The sequence below is a fragment of the Syngnathus floridae genome, chromosome 2, assembly GCF_059516105.1.
Source record: "Syngnathus floridae isolate MCC-2025c chromosome 2, RoL_Sflo_1.0, whole genome shotgun sequence".
In the NCBI taxonomy this organism is placed as follows: Eukaryota; Metazoa; Chordata; class Actinopteri; order Syngnathiformes; family Syngnathidae; genus Syngnathus; species Syngnathus floridae.
The window spans coordinates 18,795,326-18,810,539 of record NC_142414.1 but is presented as its reverse complement, the minus strand read 5'-3'; the positions used below and the strand labels follow the sequence as shown (position 1 = coordinate 18,810,539).

At 41.2% G+C, this 15,214-nt stretch overlaps 1 long non-coding RNA gene across 1 annotated transcript; it reads right to left on the bottom strand.

Moving 5' to 3' along the window:
• Positions 1-5,779: 5,779 nt before the first annotated feature.
• On the bottom strand, positions 5,780-14,868 carry LOC148402418 (uncharacterized). Its single transcript, XR_015857294.1, has 3 exons — positions 14,573-14,868; positions 13,589-13,632; positions 5,780-6,116 (listed from the first exon to the last, which is right to left on the bottom strand). It is a non-coding gene; the product is annotated as an uncharacterized LOC148402418 (long non-coding RNA).
• Between the last annotated feature and the right edge of the window lie 346 nt (positions 14,869-15,214).

Below are 15,214 nucleotides of genomic sequence, written 5' to 3'. Positions count from 1 at the left end.
ACGCATGCGTAAAGAAGTCGCGAGGGTCGCGCACGGTGACGTCATGTGCGATAGGTTATTTAAGGTAGCCTGTTTTGATGACGATCTCCGCCACTTTTTTAAGCGTTTTAATTTGATTAAAATTTACTAACCTTAATGCAATATGAAAACCTACCGGTACATCACACAAAGCCTAATTTTGCATGCCATATTAGAATAACAATATAGAATGGTCATTGAGTAAATTGTACTTACTGTTATATTTTTAATATCAAATATCTAAAATATGTATTAAAATTCTTTAATATCAAGCAATTTAGATATGATAGCAACAATACTATTTACAATACTATTATACTCCTTACACAAGCACTGTAACAGTGAAATAAAAGGATAGGATTAATCATTTGCAAGATGTAAAGGGTTATTTACATTTAAATATAAACGAATATATTCATGAGGAAACACATGAACCATATAAAATGTTAGCGGGATCAGCCTATGCAGCCTTTATCCATACCTATTATATTCTTTCTATTTAGAATCAAGGCAAGATATTTATAAAGCATGTTAAAATCAACAACAAAAATGGAAGCAGATTATTTGTGGTGAAAGCAAAGAATGGCCCAAATAAAAGAACACGTGTTCTCATTTTTATAATGATACACTACAAAAACAATATAGTAACACAGATGAAACAAATTCAAGTTTGACTATATAGGCTTACCATATATACTTAAATGCTGCACAGACAGTGTTTAGATGTACAATCCGCAATGAGGCTGGTCATTTTTCACAAACAAGCCATGTAAAATTGTAAGGATCACCAGAAGTATTTGCTATGTTTAATAAATTCTGTGTCCAGTTGACAATGGCACCAACAACTACTGATGGTGACATCGTCCATGTACGGCCCATCAGCTCATGGCCCTGAGATTTAGCATGGACACGGCTAACTCCAACGAGCTCATATTTCATGTGTAGCTGCTCTTACAGAGCACTTACACGCTCACACACAGTCTTTCAAGTGTGGGCAATTTAGTGGCTTGTTGGGCCGAGTGAATGAGAAAAGCCTCTTTATGCGCCGCTGCTGTGAATAAGCCGTGAACGTGACTGACGCGCGGCGCCATTTTCACTGGCAGCTCCTTAACTGGCTCATTGCTACTGGGAGGCTCAAGACTTTGGCCTGATTCCCACCCTGCTGAAACAGCAAAATCCTTGAGGCAAACAGCAAGTGCATGCACACACACACACACGCACACTCACATAAATGATGTGTGGAGACAGAAGCAGAGCCTCTGATTTGTCTCGTATCGTGCATCACAACGGATGCATGCTTAGCAACACAACATCGCGTCAATCAGAACAATTACAGTTTGGCGGACCAAATTAGATGACACAGTGTAAAACAGGCCAAGACGGTTAAGCAAATAAATAATTACCCGAGGTTGAGTGAACAGTGTGCAAATCACATGCACATAAATCTGCTGTGGATAAATGTGCATCAAAGGAGCACATTTACATGCAACATACAAATGACCCACAGACGAGCTCATTAGGAAGAAGTCGTGACATCTGTCAGGCATGGAGGCCAAGTCCGTAATACTTTGATCGTGACTTTATTATTCTTTCATTCATCTTTCGAACCACTCATGAGGGTCGCTGGCGTGCTGGAGCCTATCTCAGCTGACTTTGGGCAGTAGGCAGGGGATCCCTAAACTGGTCGCAAGCCAAGTGCAGGGCAGACCACTCGCATTCACAGAACCACAGCTATGGACAATTTTGGAGCGTTCACTCGGCCTGCAGTGTATGTCTTTGGAATGTGCGAGGACACCCACGCAGGCACGGGGAGAACATGCAAACTCCACACAGGAAGGCCGGAACCGGGATCGAACCCCACACCTTTGAACTGTGAGGCGGGTGTGCTAACCAGTGCACCAGTGTGTCACCTGAATTGAATGTATGCGTGTGTGTGTGTCCGCTGTCACATGATTTTCTCCAATGGAGGTGTGCCAGCTGCTTACACTTGCTTAATGGCTCCAGGCTGTCATCGAGCATCACAGTCTGCTGCCACACTGGAGCGACACATGCTATAATTGCACTATAACTTGTAGGATGTCAACAGCAATTATACCTGGCCTCCACCTGAGGGCACCCCAACAACACCCACCACTCTCCCAACATCCACTGCTGTCTCCAAGTGTCTTTTCGAGCCCCCTCCCTCCTCCTCCTCCTCCCCCCTCCTCCTCCCAATCATATTTAGGCATCAAATATTAATCCAGCTTTGTCACCTAAGGGGCCGCTGCTGCAGGTTTAGGCTTTGAGTCATTTTGCACATTATTATTTCATGTCATTCAGGGGAGGCTCATTTAAGATGATTATGATTTAAAGGAAGCAAATAAAATGCACGAGTGCAAAGAGTTCACTCAGGTAGATGCTTAAAACTGCTGGGTCAAAAACAATAATTGGACAAACGGTTGTTTTGCATATAGAAAATAATTACCCCAAAAATGCTTTTCTGCAAAAATTTTTGATTGTTTAGTGAGTCCAAAAATATAATTTTTTTTGTGTTACTTGTGGAAAGTCACCTACGTATTTGCAATTTTTAGGGAAATGCAACCAAACTCAACCACACTACATCTTTGTTGTTAGAGATGTGATTGACAGGTAGCCAAGAGTGGAGGATAGGTGAGACGGTGGCACCGATATCTGCTGTGGCTCACGGTGGTTTTGCCAAATTAGGTCTAAACATCAAAACCAGCTCAGCAGAACATGTGGACTACACTCAGATGTATTTATTTTTTGGCCTTCTGTCTGTCCCAGCTTTCATTTCCCCCGGTCACCATCAAACAATCGGTTGCCACTCAAGTCTACAAAGCGTCAGATGCTTCCGCCCACATCATCGTGCATCTTTCTGACTTTACACACGCGAGCAAAGTGCAGCGGCGTTATGCACAAAAGGCACACATGCTCACACGCTATGCTCTTTGTATGTGTGAAGTGATGCAGATGATACGGCTGCAGCACACTGGAGGGCTAAATGTGTTCTCATGGACAAGAATAAAAAGCATCCAAGCATTTCAAGCATGCATCAATCAACTGTCTCCAACACCGTTGGTATGTTTGCACTCATCTCAGGTACATTCCTTTAGTATCTTTGTCTTTTATCCAATCAGAACTGCTATTGTTGGGTGGAGAACTGTTTTGATTTTAGGCCAATAGGGGGCGTCCTACATCAGTTTAGCAGAGTGGAGGCCAGTCAGCGCTCCACTTCACTTTGTGGTCCGTCGCTGACATTTTGGAAGCGGTGGGTCAGCAAAAATGGAAAAAGCACGGAGACGTATTAAAAGCACTGACATTTCTCGTCACGGGACACTTTTTAAAAAAAATTACTAATGAGGATTTCTGTGTTTTAATTAGCAGCACCGCTCAGGGAAATGACAATTTTTAGGTTTTAGGTGTCTGCTGATTCTATCTGCTCAAACTGAATCAATTACATCAAATCAGTTTAGATCAGTGGAAGGAAGTATTTATATGTAACATACTAAGCAATTATTTTCAAGTAAGAGTTTCCACTTTTGTATGCACACTTTACTAAATCGGACCAAATTTGAATTGGAACTAGGGTCACATTGAAACAAATAAACGATAACAGTCCGACAATAAATAAATAAATAATCTACTCTGTAAATCTGACAATATCATTTACTGTAGTTAACTTGTGTTGCCTTGCTTACAGTAATGATTAACATGTACACAAACAAAATGACATCATGACTAATTGGTGGTGCTGCTGTAATGATCAACATGCAAGATTGTCCAATAATTGCATGAAGAGTCACTGAAAAGCTTGCATATTCACACCATGCAGGAAGTGGAAAAATACAGCCTGGCTAAGGTACTGAAATGATTTCGAAGCAGGAGCTTACAAAAAGAAGATTACGAAAAGATTTGTGGAAAAGCGAATGTGCGGCTAGTCTGAAGTGTTGTTGATTTCCAAAAGTCAACTTGTATTATACTACAGTGGAACCTCGTAGACTATAGACTAAATATACACAGCATTAAATGAAGATAGTAGTTAGGCCTGGGATGATAAGTTTTGCTGGACGATATATAATTCCAAAAATTAAACACCAAATTAACCACTAATGAAATGAATATATATAATAATGCAAGTGCACCCCTTCAAATGCAATAAACTTTTATTTCTCCATGTGTATATTTTATCATTGTAATTTCAATGAACTTTTACAGTACCTATTCTAAATAAATAAAACAAAGAAAAAAAAACTATAAAAATAAAATGATCGCTCAGTCTCTGCTAGTAAAAATTGCACATGAATAAAAATGTCAAAGAAAAAGACCCTGTTTCAGTTTTAAAAATAAAATAAAATCACTCAAACATAAAACCAACCAGCTGGCCTTCCAACTGTATTAAAGGGCAGTATTTGTTTTGCAACATAGCAAACTTCAATTTGTGTGGGCGTACACAATTTTGAAGCGTTCCGCTTATACTCATTGTGTCGACCAAACGGCTAAGTTAGGAGTTTAATGTCGGGATGGAAATTTTCTTGTCCATGTTGGTGGGCTCCTGTTATAAATATTCCTACACTGGGGCTGACATTTTGGCTGTGTAATCTTTCTTTTTCCTCTTAATTTCTCCTACATTGCCTTGCCTTGGTCCACACGCGTGTATAATAGCGGCCCTGCTTCCATCCACACAGACAAAGAGAACGAAGGACTACACCATTTATTCCACTTTAAAGGAGCCATCTCATGCTAAATTAACTTTTTGGAGCTTTTAGCCATGTTCAAATGCTAATTCCAAACCAAAGTGGTGCTTTCCTCGATTCACTCATCTTGGAGCATTCCTGCTCATTCCTCCTCTCTAAGCAGCAGCCCCGACCGATCCAAGAGATTGACCAGGAGCCATCTCTGTTCCACCCTTGCAGACCAGCTTCTCATAAAAGCTGTCCCTAGAACTTGAGTAGACATGCGGCTGTTGCTACTGGTTTCCAAAAAGTATCTCTCTCAGCTTCAAAATGTTTGATGGACCATTGCTCTACACTCATGTATGCTTTGTGGACTTGAAGAAGGTATTGGAGCAGATCCCTCAGGGAGTCCTGTGCTATAGCCGATAAATTAGTAAACCACAATACAAACATACTTGTGTGATTGTAAGCACATAGTATGTACGTACAGATATTATGCATACATGCTTTTTTGTATGGTTGGACTAATAGCAATGGGCTCAGTCCATCACATGTGGTACCGCCAACATCATGCGAAGAAAACGTGGCTCATAATTGGAAAGAGGTGTACGCAGATAATGATCCCAGACCTCACACCTGCCAAACCTTGACTGGCCATTTAAATATCACCCTCTTTTAGCAATCCAATAAAAAAAGCAAGGAAGTGATGGAAGGGGAAATAAAGGGAGGGTCCTTGTCAGCACTCCCCCCTCACCCACTCACTTCACTCCACAGTAAATCCTCGCGTGTCGAGGATTTGAGACAGAAAACGACGAAATGCTGCAGCAGCTATTTTGTTTCAAACTCTCCAAAATAGTCGTGAGTCGTCTGCGGTGACAGCGTGCGGAGCCAGCTCTTAGCGGCATGTCACACACTTGCTGTGCCGAAAGAGCGGGAAATCACGTTGACGCTTCAAGAGAGAAGAAGCCTTCACCTGACAGTCAGCGACCGAGTTGTGATGACGCAACGGCGTGAGCAAGAAAGCCACGGCAATTAGGGACGGAGCTAAAAAATCTCAGCCATTCGCAAAGACACATACAATTTAACTATTTTCAATGTGATGGAAATATTTTATTCTCAAAACACAGAAGTGACAGACTGTAGTAGACTTCTATGGCTTCTAGTCAGATTATTTATGTGTTTTTTTTTTAGACGCTAAATGCTAATCAGTGACGTTTTACCCAGATATACAATTAGCGCTGTAACACACCCACACACCCACACACACACCCACACATGGGGGAGAATAAATGTGCAAAAACAGCTTACATGACAGGATAATCTGTTATCATAACTTCAAATCAACAGGCCTTTGCTGACTTTGGTCACAAGGGCGGGTCCCTGAAAAGCTTCGTATGCACCGGGCTTATGGATCCTCTTGCGGGTCTGCAACGATAAGCAAGACCGAAACAAAATCATACGGAAACCAAAAGCTTATCAAGATGAAGTACGACAGTGCAGAAATCATCCGTTGCCATCCTTCATGTATTGTATTGTTTGCAGGGCACAGATTACACGCCTCTTAATTGAAATATTATTTTACCTTCATTTGAATTATTGATGGCGACTGGATTCGTTGTTTGCAAAATGTGTTTTTTTTATCCTCATATATTATTCAAAGTGCAGGGTCAGAACATGTGACAGTGTCGTTGTCTGAAGGATCTCAAAATGTCCATCTTTGAGACAATTTACGTGAAATCCGGCGGCCAGAGCGGAGCCGTCCGTTTGCCTTGCGTCGCTAATGAGATGGGGGACGGGAGGGTAAAATTGCAAGTGGTGGGCTGTCAACTGCTAGGTGATGGTTTTAGGACTAAGCAGTGATACTTCATTAATTAACCTTCACATTCTATGTAGATCCGCTCATCAAGATGCAGTTAATTAAAGAAAGGTCATTGCAAGGGCTGCTGGAAGCAGCATTATTACAATGGAGGGATGGCACTGCTTTGAGCCAGATAACACAGGGGGGAAAGGGGGGAGGGAGGGGAGAGGGGGAGGCCATCAGTCGCTGTTGAAATGGCAGACAACTTGCCAAAGCCATTTTCTGACTCCTGATCGCAGCGCATGTTCACTGGAGGGGAAAAAAAAAGTATGTTTTTAAAAGCTGTTTTTGTCATTTGGTAAAGAAGCAGCTCAACTTGAGGCTCTAATGGAAAAAGCTACCGTAAAATATTCAGTGCACTCAATTGACAGCATCTATCTTTTAACATCTCTGCACAGTTTTTCCACTTGTCTTTTTGCAGCCACATGTCTTCCCTGTCAATTTCTGGATGGACAGACAGTTTTCTCCATCCTCGCTCAGTCACCTCGATAAAAGTCTCACTTAATAATGTATTTTACTACTAAAATGCATTTCAAGCTATTTAAAGATGCTTAATATTGGTCCATAAAAAAAACACCATTTTAAAAAATAATCAAGGTCAAACATTGCACAATGATGTTATCAGAATCGGAATAATCTTCATTATATAGTAAATATTTAAAAACTAGTTTGATCTGCAACATTACCAATACGGCAACAAGCACTTAAGTAGGGCTGTCACTATGGAATAATTTTAGAATCGATTCTTCTATCGATTAAGTCATTGATTGAATGAATAAATTGGTATAATTCAAATTTGTATGAAAGTCTATCACCTAAAAATCCCTCATACAATTATTGTTGTTTATTTGGTATTGTTTCGTAATAAAACCAACAAAATAATTCAGTTGACAGAGAATGAAGTTGACCTTACGGACCTATTCCAAAATGCATTCAGACCTTACTGTTTTCCCAAGTAACAGCAGTTGATGGCAATGTCAAAATTAATGAATATGAACTGTTTTGGTTTGGACAAGATTTAATAAAACAATATAAAAAAAGGTTCCAAACGATTACATGATTATTAAAATAGTTGTCGATTAATTTGATAATCAATTACCTGCTGATTAATCTTGACAGCCTTACTATTTAGGACGTAACACGTAGGCACAGAGAGTCGTTACGAGCCAACGTGAGCTCCTAATTGCACATGTGGACAATATTGCACAGATTGCTTCCAAACAACCGGATCGCTGTTAACTAGGTGCCATGATGACGGCCCCCCTGCAGCTGTTGGTTGCTAGGTGTTAGAGGTTAGCACATGCCCGGCCAGTAATTGATGGTGTTAGTGCAACGAGGCTCCACGTCTCGTTCGACAGAGTGCCGCGGCACTTTATCAGGCCGCCTGTAAATCAGCCACGTGTGGGTGCGCACTACCATGTTGTTTGATCTGTCTCAGACGCTCTAATAATCTGCACCCTCACTTATTGATAAGTGCACACAACAAAGGATTGCCTACTGCATATTTTTGTGTTGATGTCTACAGTATCGCTAGCAGCTGTGTGCATTACTCTTTTGGAGACATCAGTATTGGAGTTTGACATTTTCTGGGGTGGGGGGGTCACCTAGTCACCTAGTCATTTTAGTTCCAGTAAAATTCAAACTATAAGCCACAACTTCCCCCCCACCAAGATAAAAGATGAAACTATTTTTCAAAATATTCTATTGTTAGCTTTGCTTTAACTTACCAAAACCGCCTTTAAGAATTTTTGTTGAGCTCTTCATTGTTAAATATTAACTGCTGCGCTCATGGTTTTAAAATATACCTCACAGTCAACACTTGAACTTGAAGTTTTTTTTTTTTTTTTATCAGAGCAAGAATTCTGTTCATAGATAATTACCGTATTTTGAGGACTATAAGACGCACCAGGGTTCAAAGCTTGTGCAAACAGTAGCGGCTTATAGTTCAGAAAATACGGCAGTCCAAACAGCAGATAACGAAAAGCTATTTGTATTGACAAAAGTTTAGTCGACAGATTTTAGCAATCATCAAAATACTATACACGTAGGTTGTAAAGAGCTCTTCAATTCCTTTCAAAAGGCACCTGATGGCTTTTCAATGCACGATTGGAGATGAATACATTGAGGTCTCGCCTCCATAAAGAAATACAAGCCTGTGTCTCTGCGCTTGTATCTTTTCTTCAAACGTATTTACTTTTATTCTATCCACGGAGCTCCATCCAATCAAAGTGAATGGCGTTCCTCTCCAAATTGTATTCCCGCTCGTTTGCCGGCTGTGTGCACAAAGGAGAGCAATGTCCCATCCAACAATGCCCGTGCCATTTGTGCCACTCAGCCCCAGAATGTCATTGGCTCGAGCGTGACAGTCCGACATAACTCTACCTTTTTTTTCCCCGACAACACAGCTCCCAATTATTCAGCTCCAAATTCAATAGCAATTTTCCGCTCAATGAAATAGTGGTTTCAATCTCGAGAGTAATGTCACTTTAGAGACGTTTCTGCGAATGGCGTGTCTGCGAGCGGATGGATGGACGCGGGTGAGGGTTCATTTGGAGCAGAGGAAATGATAGTCGTCTGCTCGAGCTTGTCATTTATCGATGAGACGCTCTGTGGGGATGTTTTCGGCCGTGGACTGCTCTTTTTCAAAAACCTCCACTTGTTAGCTTTCAGTCAGAGCTGATACCGGAAAAAATGGAAAAAGAAACCTCCATTTTGTCACTTTGTAGCACGCAGACCTCCACCAGGGTTGGACTGTTACAAAAACAAAACAAATGTTGAAGTGATGTATTTTTAGTCCGAGCATATTGTGTCCAGAAGACGTTTGTGCAATCAACACCTTTTTAAATGTGAGTCCACTTATATATATATTTTAAACCTTTTCAAATGTTTTCTTTTTTTAACCAACCCTTGCAGACTATCAAACTAACTTAATTACCAACCAGCATCAATCAAAACTATATTTCTCGATGTCACATCTGCTGGAGGTCTAAAAAAAAAAAAAAAAAGCAAGCAGATGCACAACCTCATGATTGCGTTTGATCACAGTGCGCTCGTTTTGCTTCAGTGCAGCATTTAAAGTAGCGCACAACAATAATAATGAAGAAAAAAATGCAATTATAAGCAGTGTTTGTGTGTAATATATCAGCGGCCCATCCAGGGGCCCCGTAATGAATGCGATGCAACGTGCGAGCAGTGAGCCGTGCGCGCGCCTCGCTCGATGCGTCTCTGGAAATAAACAGAGCAATGGAAATGCCTCTCATTAGTGTTGTTTTCATATGAAGTCCCTCACACGAGCTTGACAAAGCCGGCTCCCCGCGCCGAGCTCCTCCGGGAGCGCCGCGCCAATACGGCGAGGGCAAACAACAGCGAGCCCGTACCGACACCATTACCACCTTGTGTACTTGCTTATACTTAACCCCACCCACCCACTCACTCTACTCCCCTCTGTGGAGTACTGTCTAGGTAGAGCACATTAAGATCTTTCAGAAAGAGTCCTTTTTTCCCATTTATCACCATTGCTGGTGCTCCTAAAAGGGGAAAATGTCTCCATTGCTCTTATTACTCTGTGTATGCATGTGTGTTCGAAAGTGGGTCCTATTTTTTTTTTCCAGTTTCTAGCACAGTGCAGTCTAACTGTGCGCATGGGTAGGATTTTCTTTCCATCTGTATTTTCCTATACTTTGCAAAGGTGAAATTGGTTGTTTGTGCTGTTGTGCGGCGTTTTGGGATGGAACGCCAGCCAATCACCTCCCGTCATTTCCATCAAAATTAGGGCAGCGGAAGCGTATATTACGAATGCAGGAATGGACTCGCTGGGTCAGAGAGATGAGACTGAGCAAATACAAGTAAACATGCCTTTCTGTTATCAAATTGTGTGCATTGCTAAGAACGCCCAGAGAGGCACAACGAGGTTCCAAACACGTTAGACTAGAGTTGCCTCGAAACCAAAATGAAGATACGCTCGTTTTTACGCTGAGAGCGTGTCTACCAAAGTAGGGCCTTTGGTGTGTGTGATTTCATCAGACCGTAAATGTATTTATGTATGAGTGTGTACGTGCGTGTGGTGTCTTTTACAGTGTTAATATATTAGTATTAGTGTGTGTGTGTGCGTTGACGTTATGGAAGAATAGAGACTCCACCGTAGCCACAAAAGAGGAGGAGTGGTGGGGGGGAACAGGTGTGCGGAGCTTCTGGCTTGCAGCATGTGTTCCAGTTGTTCCACGCACACCTGTTTGCCTGTTGACACGTGAACTACAAAGTGAACATGCATCGCAACGCCTACGCACAGCTAACATACAAATGAATTTCACACTGTCGTGAAAGGTCATTTTGCTACAACTCAGAAAATTGAAATCAATTCAAATGGCTTTGTGATCCGGATGAAATTGCGGCGCCACCTTCCCACCTGACGTGCCATCACAAAACTGCTGTAGATGACCAAAAATATCACCTTTCTCACTATCTTGTGCTTTTCCAGTAAAAAGGGGACATGTAAGTCGATCTGGAGCACTGAGCTGTGATTTGCTTTCAGAGGACATCAAGGTGACGTGAACGGTGACTACAGAATGCACTTGAGGATTAATAAGTAATGCGGCACAAAAGATGATAGTTGCACTCAGATATCTTGATGAGTGCGCTTCATCATAGCAAAGTGGTCACCTGAAACCAGGAGAAATAGTAAACCCCGCAACCTGATTCCATATAAGATTCAAACAACTTTGCACTTTATTACTTTGGCTATTAAAGGGGAGTTCACGCAGAATGTCATCGAATATTTGTATCGAGGTTATGTCGCCATGTAATGCTGGGACAATAGAAGACAATATTTAAAGAAAGGCCCGAGACTAAATATGAAGCCTGAATCACTTCACGCCACCATGCTGCCTAACCCAAAATCACATGTGGCAACATGTAATGTTCCCGCAACATGACTCCAGTTGACACGGACGGACTATGAGCAGAGAAAATGAAAAGGTATTTTTGTCATCTTTGTCTGCCTTGGCTCCCCCCGGCATTTTGTAATTTCTTGCCGCGTTTCCGCTCTTTCACGCCTTAATATCACACTATTGCTTCAATTTGAGCCGCAGGATTTTGCTCCGTCTCATTTTTGGCGGGATTAACTTAGCAGGCAGCGCATGTCTCAAGGTATTTGTTGTGTTTTGTTTTATCTATGAATTATTTAGAAACCTCAAAAAATGGAGAGTGGTTCTGAAAGCTGGATGTCCTGTTTTGTGTCTGGAATCCCACCACGATTTGTTTAATATGGTCCTCGACACATGTGGGGTTAGGCTCGGTAATTTCCCTGAAGGAGAACCCTGTTGAATTGGATTGGAATGATAAAGGAGGAAGTGAACATTGTGTTTGAAGTTGATTTTAGCTCTGGTATGAAATGTGGTGCCTCATGTCTTAGTCATTATGTTCACCCAAGAAGTAATGTTTTCATTGGCTCATTCCTTTTTTAGGTCTTCACATTAAAAAAATTGGGTGGGGGGGGTCGTTTGAAGGTCTTCTCACAAGAAGGGTCCCAGTAAATAAAATATACAGAAAGCATTATTTTCTGATTGTTTCCGAAATGTCAGATATGTTTTCCTCTCATCAATCTTGTAGGATTATCCCCCCCCCCTCATTTTATAGTTGATATGAGCACAATGCTCATTGTTCCAGCAAAATCTCCGCTTGTTAGTCAGAAGGCGGAGCTTAAAAGTAACATGTAGCCCCAGCTGTGGCAACGCTATAATAATCCTCCATAGGGTCATTTTTCATCATTTAGTGAACACGTTAAAGTTCACTGGGTCTATTAATGAAAGAGTCCTGCTTTATCTTTACACACCGTAGCACTTTTTAAAAATGCTAATAGACTTCAGTGAGCACCTGAGCAGGGATGAACGTGCCCTAATTCTTGCTCGAAAGGTCACCGGGATGAGTTATGGCGCTTTGAGGACCTGAGAGCTATTCCCTTGTTAGATTTGACAAAGGGAAGCTGCCATTTACTCCCTTTAAAAATAGTGCGGTCTAATAAATGATCATTTGAGGAATATGGGCGCTACAGGCAGTGACTTTTTTTTCTCTGACGTAATTTTTGTCTGGGCTAATTTACATCACAAAAAACGCAGCCCTCCCCCATATTTTAATCTGCGCAATCCCATATAAACCACAATTTGAGTGTGAAGGCATCCAGGAGCAACCCAAATGGAACATTTTTGTAGAATAAGTGTAACTTTGCAGCGGTCAATTTTACATCAACCGCAAGTGATCTTGCAGTTTCTTATAAACGTACTTTGAGCTAATCGATTTCCTGCACGGACTTGAGTGAATCCGTAATTGCTTCCACCATGTGTGCCTCTTGCGCTAAATTTAAAAAGAATGGAGTCACATTGATTGGCTGGAAATCAAGTTGAGTATGTTCCGTCCCACAACGGCGCAAACGTCCATTTCGAACTGTGCTCATCTACAAAATGCCAAAGAAATCAAACTCCACCCTTCCACACAGTTTTACCACACTTTTGTGCTAGACTTGCATTGGGCACAAAAATAGGGCCCTCAGAGTTTATTACCGGGAACAAAATTTACATCCGGAGTAGTTTCTTATCAACATTTATCTCGTAACATAGAATAAAAACATCAATATTTTGAACAAATAAGCAAAGTAAATAAATACATCATACATGCTTCTAATTATTATTATCTTTAATATTGATTTGTACAAATAAAAGCCCATCCTTACTCCTAAGTAACACTTAGTACCGTCTCCATAGCTGAGAATAAATCCAACCTGTATGTAGAAATATGCTTGCAAAAGCAAATGAAAAACAAATTCATTTTCCTTAGTCTTGCTTTGAAAGATAACGCCATCATCAATGAGTAAGTTTCAAACCTTAATGTAACTTTTGGCCCTTAGGCTTACGGTATACTGTAGGTACACCACAACATATGGGAAAGTTATGCTGGGTGGCTCCTGAAAGGTGTTCATTGTCAGGGGTGCAAAAGGAACAGGATGGAGGTGACAGTTTGAGGTGGACGAGTCTATTAATAGTTTTACCTCTCAGCCCAAGCACTCCATCATTTTTGGTGTCTGAGGGCTTCCTGTGATAAAAAAAAAAAAAGTGAGTCAGGTTGTGCGTTTCATTTGGTACCTTCATAATTCATTTTGGTAAGGATTATAAATAAACTTCCATTCTGATGGTGCTTTGTCTTTGTTTTTTTAAACTCTCAAGTCCACCAAAATTGGCAATACATTTTTCTCATAGTAAAACATGACATCACAAATGGACAAAATTTGCCACAGAGACAAGCCTACAAGGAAAGTCTTCCCAGGGGGGTGGAAGCTGTTGCGTACGGCTTTAAATGGAACGGACTCAACATGTGCCCAAGTGTCATGCGTGCAACCAACAGACCTTCCACAACAGAACGATATGGCAAAGACGGCTTGGAGTGACAGCCTCGGGGGCCACAAGGAAATATGGGCATCAGAAGGAGTCCAATTCTTGCAGAAGGCAGTAAAATTAAAGTCTTTATTGCCATCTTTATGGCTTCATTCTCTATGGCAATGACATTATATATGGAAAATGGCAGAGCTTTTGTCATATTATCAGTGAAATCCGGAGTAAGAAGCCTGTGAAGGGTGGAAAATGAATGTGATGCATGTCCTCTAAGTTGAAATGGTTGGTGGGCCATGAACCATATTTGGTCACATAATTCTTCTTTCCTAGTTAATAATCATTGAATGTAAGGTAATATATAATATGATGATTATATGATTAATAATATCATATGATTATGATGATAAGACAACTGTTGAGATGTGATCATGACTGATCAAAATATACGTTACTAGCTCAGAAAACATACTGAATGTAACTAATAATAATAATAATTGGATGTTGCATTTCAGAGTACTGACATGACTTGCTGATTGACGTCCCTCAACTTAATGATTCTACTTTCAGTCGCCAACCAGCTCGAACCTCACACATTGCCGATTGCAATTTGCAACTCATCCATTTTTTAATTGCACTGTTTTTACCTGGGTCCCATTAGGCCGGTGGCGGTGGTCGTTGTCATCTGTCTGCACTGACAGGAAGAGCGTGTGGCACAACGCCACGTAACCCCCCCCCCAATCAGATGTGTTGTCAGGCGTATCACACCGCCGAGCGATCGTGAGGTGACATCCTCCACTGAATCAGTGACATTTCACGGACGGTGCAAATCTATCCATCTTTGTCAAGCATTCCGCCTTCATTTTAGCATTCTGCGAGTTAGCATATTGATCAGCACTCTAACATTTGACTGAGGACTTGTCGTTTTTCTACCTCTTGACTTGGAGAGTCTTTTGACAAAGCTTTCTGCTCTATGTTGCCACCTGCTGTCCAGGACATGTTCACGCATTCATCAGCAGGGGTTCTGAATTTTTTTTTTTGTTCAGGGAAGACAGCTTTCCAAGGAATTTGTCATTATCCTAAATTTTAGGACCTAAAACCAGTTCTACTCCAGTATCTCTACTATGTGAAACTTTCAATTTTAATTGAATAACATTCAATATTCATCCATCATTGGTAACGAGACGTGCACAGATTTCATTAACAACTGATGTCAACTTAGTGATTCAATCAATTTAGTGACTCTTCTGACCACTATTTTGCCCCAAAATGAATCGTGTCTTCACTTT